This window comes from Pinus tabuliformis, chromosome J (assembly GCF_031772625.1).
Source record: "Pinus tabuliformis cultivar Carrire ecotype Pingquan chromosome J, CPIR1, whole genome shotgun sequence".
NCBI lineage: Eukaryota > Viridiplantae > Streptophyta > Pinopsida > Pinales > Pinaceae > Pinus > Pinus tabuliformis.
This window is the reverse complement of record NC_142295.1, coordinates 1,556,560,285-1,556,568,507: the sequence shown is the minus strand read 5'-3', so window position 1 is coordinate 1,556,568,507 and position 8,223 is coordinate 1,556,560,285.

The window sequence follows — 8,223 nt, the reverse complement described above, 5'->3', positions numbered from 1 at the left end:
TCATTTCTTTCTTGGTACAATATCCTCACCATTTCAGTGAGGTCCAAGAAAGCTTTTCTGAAGACTCTTTCTTCTTCTCTTGGATCTGTCTCTATAGGAATTTCTCCTTCATGTTCAGACATCCTTGAAGCTTCTGCTGAGACTCTTGAGGGTGAAATTGAAGGTGGAGGTGATGGCTCTCTGGCCTTCCTTGACTGAGGATTCTCTCGTTCTCTAGTCAACTGTCCTTCCCCTCTTTTGAGTTTCAACCTGGTAAGCATCAATACTTTGCAAGACAGTTAGAAGATCTTTGCACAAAACCCTGAGCTCTGATACCAACTTGATCTGAATTTGAAACTACTTGAAATTTGTTTGCAAGGTATTCAATTCAGAATTAAACATGTTTAAAAGATTTCCATGTCTTGCAGAAAGAAAACACATGAAATTTTCAGCTGTTCATGACCCATTTAAGCATAGCAGAGTTATTTCTTTTTACTGTTTAACTCATTAAAATGAATTTGATCTGCAAAATAAATCAACCACAAATGCAAAAAAAGTTGATAAAGCAGTTCACCCCCTCCAGGGCCATGTCTGCTGGGTCCAAAGCTCCCAACCGGGCTTGTCCTTGTTTTTATTAAATGCTAAAATTGAAAATACAGCTGAATAGAAGCATCTACAAGAGAAATAGATGGTAAAAATGGATTCAGAACACTTGAATCCTTCAGGATTGACTATTGGATCACCTCCAATGGATACCTGCAACCCTATACAGTCTTCACAAAACTGGGCCCTGGTGGCTCCTAGAACTTTCACGGCTCCAAAACCTCTGAAAATGACCTTATATGGCTGTAAGACCTGCACCAATGGCTTCAGAAGGTCGAAAATACCCAAAATCAAAAAAAAATTCGTCCAAAACCCACTTTCCTAGCCAAAGTTATGGCCATTTAAAGTTTCTCCAGTTTGCCCCTAGAAAAACTCCAACTAACTTTAGTTAACTCCAGTTAGCTCCGCCAATTATGGAGGGTCCACCAAATTTGGTGCTCCTGCCAAAATTCCGCCAACGTAACTGCAGTTACATTTAATGTTTGGTGGTTGCCTCGATTTCTAATGTTATGGACAAATTCTTCTTTTTGCCATAACTTCCTCATACGGCAGCCGTTTTTCGAACCGTTTGCGGCGTCGGAATCGGGAAGATGAGCACTTTCCATTCATTCAACTTTGAATTAGTTCTAAGCACTTTAAATTTTGAGCATTTTACGACACTTAGGACATGAGCACCTGATCACGAGAAGAGGTGAAGAATAGTGCATACCTGTACCTACCTGACGGTTGTTGGAGAAGCACACATTTTACTGTTGAGTTGATGATCAATCCATGGTTCTCTACAAGTTTTAATTTCCTTGTTTTTCTTGTGCACAGGTATTCACATGATGTAGTTGACTAATGGAACCTTTCTTGCTTGCAGGTATCTCTCTATTTTTCGATCTGTTGTTGTTGGAGTGGATGGATTATCTACTAGTGTGCCCCTTCTCACTTCAGAAATGGCTTCATGATGCTCAAGGTGGCTAGATCTTTTACTCTGTGGGTGGAAAAAAATGATTATGGGATTTTGATGTGACTGTATAGGCTACTACAAGAGGAATTTCCCTCTTATAGCAGTCACTTAATTCTTCTTTGAGACCTTATATTACATGTGGAGCTGAGGGCAAGTAAAAAAAGGTACAAGGACAAAACTAAAATCATCAGGAGGTGGTGTAGGTGGTGGAAAAATTGAAAGCAAAGTTTTTTCTGTGTTTTTTATGTATGGCAGAGTGGAATTTGAAGATGAATTTTGGCTAGATGGAGTGGATGGGTGATAAAAGTGGTGTTGGGGGACCTCTACCAACATTTAGTAAAGAAGACATGATATTTTGACCCCTTCCTCCAATCAGATCTACCTCTTGTAGCTTTTTGGGCTCCTCGTGTAGTATTTCAGGAGAGTCCCCTATAACAAAATTGTTTTATCCATATCTCTCAAATGGTAGACTGAATTGACCTGATTTTTTTTATCATGTTACCATCATCCTTACGCACCTCCCCATACAAAAAAAATTCCAATGGGTGCACGAATCTTGAGAAAAAATTAAAATGGTTGTAGGTGATGGAGGTTGATTTTTCAAAAAGTGTGCACTGGAATTTTTTGAAATTACTTGAGCATATTACCATCATCCATATGCATCTCCCCATGAAACAACTCGGCCAATGGATGCACAATTTTCAAGATATGATAAAAATAATTTTTATTCTCTGTGTATTTTGGCCTCTTGTAGCAAAACAGAGCCCTCATGTATCATTTTAGGACAGCGAGGAAAATGCATGAGAAAGGATTGGGAATGATAGGTGGATGTTGGAAATGGATGAGGGTGATGGATTGACATGGCATTGGTCGTGTTGGTCGTGTTGTTTCGTGTTTTCAGTGGAGGAAGGAGGGGTATAGAGTTGTACTTAGGACTCCCTAATCATGGATTTAGAGCCTAGGGTTCATTATTAATCTAGACTAAGTCAAATTTGTAGTGGGGATAAAAAATGGTGAAGGAAAGTGATGCTACATGTTTGCTACAGGTGATTGCTACATATGGCATGTAATGCTACAGGAGCGGGAATCTTGCTAAATTCCCAAGTAAATAAAACTCAAATGGGATGGAAAATTTATTTTTATTAATTAGGATGTATTAGGTATCTATTCTAAGTGGAATCACTCCAAAATACCTCTATTAACACGTGCTAAAAATAGCATAAAATTACTACTCTAAAAACTGGAAATTCAAGAACTAGTGAGCTAGTTAACCTATCAAATGCCTAACCTAATCAAGTGAAAATGAAATGGGGTAAATTTTGTTATTAACTTGAATGTTTTTATGACCTAATCCAAGTGGAATCAACTCAAATGAAGCTCATTAACACGTTCTAAAAAATAACATAAAATTACTACTATTTTGCTACAAGGGACTTCCAGAAATTCTAGATTTGTGAACTAGTAAACCAATCCAAGTAGTTCAATGATGAAGATGATTTTCAAAGTTTTTCTAAGGATGCATCATGCTTGTGACTCTATAAATAACTTTCAAAATAACTTACTTCAATAATTTAACCCAATCCTACAACAAAAGAAGCATCAATACTAAATGTAGAAATAGGAAAAACAAGAATAAGAGATGCATGTGAATAAGAAGTGAAAATAAGAAAAACAAATTATACAAAAGGGATCTGAGGCTCCTGAGATGGTCAAGCCCAAGGATAATCAAATTAATATGAAGATACCAAGACTTAGAAACTAAAAATGGCACCAAACTTCATTATTTGAATCATTCCAAGTACATCCCTGCTAGAAATGAAAGTGGAGCTGCAAAAATACAAGTTTTCTCCACGAGAAGACTAATAAATACATGTCTCTAGAGGAAAAATTGAATTGGTACTTATATAAAATGATGAGGGAGCATTCTCCTTGAAATGAGGAAGCTTTCCCCTCCAAAATCCCTCAAATAGTGGTTATGGTTCCCAACACTAGGAATCTACAATAAATGACATGGAACACTTTCCTAGATTTTTAAAATCATTGGAACTCCAAAATTTGTGCAATAATTTCATAATATCTTGTTAATTTATTATCCAATCTTGATCCTCCTATAGTAGGGAGTAAGTCCCTAGATTATCTCCTCCTCCAAATCTTCATAATCTGCCCAATATTATCACAATATTCTACAAAAATAGATAATATTAGGCATAAATATGCAATTATCTCTAAACCTTCCTAATGAACATATTAAAGTTAAAAGTACGTCATCTAATGCAAAAAGAGAGGTTTAATGTGATGAAGGATGGTCAAATGGGCCTTAATTTGTGTCTAATTTGGAGGCTCATCATGGGAGACCCTAGACCTAAGACTCTTTTATAAACTAGGATTCAAAGTGGCCTTGAGATAAGGAATGATAGAGATGTGAGACCACAAGGAAGCCCAATAGGACCCGGGAAAAACCTAGGGTTTAGGGTGAATCTTTAAACAAAAGATCTAGGTCAATCAAGGGAGAAGAAGGGATCAATGATAAAAGAAATTCCTTTGAGTTTTCTAGCAAAATAGATACCTTTGAAGGCCACTAACCTAGAAGGACCAAGAACCAAACAATTTTGGAGCTAGGGCTTGACATATCTCACAAACCGATCATGGGATTGATCTCAAAATTGGAGGACATGTGGAGGACACCCCAACGTAGTTCCTAGCCAACTTGTTGAGCAAGATTATGACTCTAATGGAATTTTTTGGATGCCCTAGCTTGGCCATTTAGGGTTGGGTAGAAAATTTATGGAAAGAAGGAAAATCTAGGGTGATCACCAGGGATTTGAGACCAATGCCTATCCATTTTTGGATAATGGAGTCAAAGTGATTTCGATTTAGGATTTCACACTTTCAAGGAGCCTACTTGCAACTTCGCATGCCCTAAAGAAGCAGCTACAAGGTCACAACAAGGATTTATACTTCGACTTGCCAATTAATGGCGTTTAAGAGTTAACCCACCCCTAGGCATAGTTTGATCTTCTTGCCAAGATGAATAACATATGCAATGAGCCATGGTTATCAAGTGTTTAGGAATTTTGCATCAATAATTAGGGCACAAAAACAATCATAGCATAACATCCCATACATTAGACAATAAACATGATTTTTTTTTCTCTATAAAGAGCACTTACAAGACAAGAAGATTATATCCATACATTAGAATTGCAAGAACGAAGCTCCAAGACAAGATAACAATTATCAAAACATCAAAATGCATCAAGTGATATCCAATTCGTGCATTAATAGCATGTATGAGCTCTTTTATCCAAAGAGATACAAATCCAAGTGATGATGAGAGGTGAAATGACACTCTCTTATATTTATACACTCCTTTAAAGTGTTTGAATGGCTAAATTAGGCCTAATGATGCCTCTGACAATAAAATAATGTGCAAATAAAAATGCTTTGGTGACAATCCCACCAAATAGATTCATAATAAGAATAATTAGCCTCTTAGGAGGGCCAAAATGATAAACAATTAGCCAGGAGGGTCATTGGAGTACCAAAAGAAGTCAAACATGTGAAAAAATGAATAGAAGGGCTCCAAAAATAGTGATGAAGGGGGTTGCCCCTTGATCTCCAAGCAAATGACTTGTGGTGCTCCCAAGTGGTTGTGGGAGCAGAAAAGCATCCTCATGGGTCACAAACTGAATTGAATAAGCATGTATCCCATATGCAAGGGCTGGAACAATGATGCAAGCCCTCCCTTATCACCCATGGTTAGACAAATTCCCCATTTGGTCCCTGGATCAACTACCAAGCGTGTGGTGCAAGTGTGTAGCCAACTGGGCAATGTGGTCCAGTGGCATCATCATCATCAAAGAAGTGGAATACAAGTGAGCAATGAAGGGTGTTCAAGGATCATGTGTCGTGGAAATCTTCTCTCTGCTATAGTGGAGGCCCAAGGCTCTCAACACACACCCTACAAATGCCAATATGACCCTTTAGAGGGCTTGGACCCTGTATAGGGAGACCAAACCCCAAGATGAAGACCAAACTACAATATTGTATAAGATCCAATGCATCTCCTCACCTTCCAGTACAACAATTCATTAATGCAATTGAGTAAATGACCTTGCAAATCATCAAACCAAGTGGAAACTTCATAGTGGAATTCCCTTCCATAATGGGCTTTAGAATGTACATGTGTCTCTAGGTTCAAGAAGGAGCTTAACCAAGGACCTTATTAGGTGGTTTCAACTTCTAAGGGAGTGGCAGGTCCATGGTACATCCGTTATATGGCTTATGTCATGTGATATAATGATGGAACAAAATGGGGCATTCGAAAATACTCCAAGCCACATGCCATGTACATGGGTAGTTAGGATGAGGGAATCCTACACTTGGGTGTATATATGTAGGAGGGATAAATTGTGGTACATGAGTTACCCTGACCCTTATTTTTCCACCCTTCTTCATATGTCTTTTTTCCTTTTTATTGATTTTTCTTTTATCACTGCTCGAGGCTCCAGGGGATAAGCGCATGATGCGAATGATATAACAATGAATACGCCCTTAAGGTTGGATAGTTCATAGCCCACCAGGGGTTGGGACAATCATGGTTTCCTTAATGATGAAGGGGGAAGAGGGGGGGGGCACTATAGGGGCCTTATGAACCAGGGTGATGGCCATAATGATCGGGGTAGAGCTCATGTTCGTTTTTTCCCATGTGCTAAATTTGTGTGTATCGACGATATTTTGCATTTTATGGTACATTTCCTGTTAAGAGTGGCCAAATTATGCTTTTTGTTTTTCTTTTTAGCTGCATCAACCTCCGGGGCACCATTTTAGGCTCAACCTAAAGTGTGGACAAGGGGAAGGAGAGGTTAACTCCTTGTGGACCCAATGGATAAATGTGGAACCAGATAGGAAATATGTGGAAAGGGGTTATAATGAGTGGAGGGGAGTGATGTATGTGGTGTCGGGAAGTGGGACCACGCAACCAAAATTAGGATTTCCCATGTAGTTCCAATCCTAAAGCTAGTATGCAATAAAGGAGATCCCATAGGACTAGGATACAAAGTTAACCACCAAGTTGGACAAGGGAACAAGAGTACAAACCAAGCCCATTATTTCTGTTGTATCCCCTCACTAATCCATGCCCATAAGTGTCCATCATAAGTAAGCAAAAATACCCAAGTACATAATGAAAGCCATACCTTCGGGGTTGGAAGGCCCACCTTTAAACATACGACAATGACATATGTGTGAGGGTGCATAATCGTTGGCTTGGGTGGCAAAGATGGTGGAACATCGAGCTATCTAGTGGCTACTGATTGCTGACTGAAGACAATCTAGGACAAAAAATTCTCCTATGTGTGTCACCCACTGGTGGTGGGTAACATATCCTACACCTACATTACATTTGAAGGGAATTTAACTTGAAAGTAATTTGATTGTATTTTTAGGGAGTGGATAAGGCATTTCATGGTTGTGCACATGATTTACACAATGATTGATTACACCAAATTAAAACAATTAATCATTGATTAACAACCACACAATTAATAATATGTAGTAAACATAGATACTACCTTAGATAAAATTTGAAGCAAAAACCTTAATGTTGCATGGTCTACCTCAAATCACATAATTACAATGGTGTTTTAGTTCTTTAGAGCATTGTAGTTTACAAACTCAAATTTATTTTTATTTTTTATGCAAATATTTTCTTATTTGTTTAAGAACCCTTTCTCTAATGTTGCGCAAAATTTTATATGCAAAATTAGCTTACTGGGAGCAACTAGAAGGCTGTAACACCCTCCTCCCACATCTACCCAAGTAATCAGCCAACCGGGCTAAACATGTGATGAGAGGCCACTATAATTGGATTCAACCTCCTAGGTGACCTTAAGGAAATGGAATCCACAGAAACACATCATACAAACCTTCCACATCAGCTACAAGACCCCTAAGAACCATCCTAACACTTTTAGTAACCAACCCTTCAGTCCCACTGAGGTTTTAGGCCACTTGACCCCTGGACGCTCCCATGCTATGGGCCTAACAACGTCCAGGAGGCTCTGGATGCTCCCATGCTATGGGCCTAACATTTTCCAAGAGGCTCAGGCCTCTCTCATGACAAGGCATGCTAGCGTTTAGGAACTATTTTGCTCAGTGCTATGCCAGCGTCCTCAGGACTTGAGCCACTATTTCGGGCCTAGAGCCGAGGTCATTACCCAAAATTGAATGACACCTTCAGAACAGAAAGATAAAAAGGAAACAATGATGCAACTGCAAACACTTGAACAAGCCCTTAACCAGACCTCTACTAACCATGACAAGCATTTCGTCAAACATGTCACGAATATGTAATCTACAGGTGTAAACAACATATTTAAGCATAGGGGTCTCATACTTATCTGAGAATCGCTATGAAGCATTGTTCCCTTGTATCATTTGTTGCATATTCATCTATTAGGTCATGGATACATTGTTCATTCATTTACAAGTAAAAACATGATGAAAGCCATACATAGGTACTGTCATAAAACATATACATAACCAACAAAATAACACAGAAATACCATGAATACATCAGCCATAGAATCCACATATAAGCCAGTACATTTACACATGAAAAACCAAGGGAATGAATCTCTCATTAATGAATGTAGAAACCGACTGGGGATGGGACTACAACATTCCAC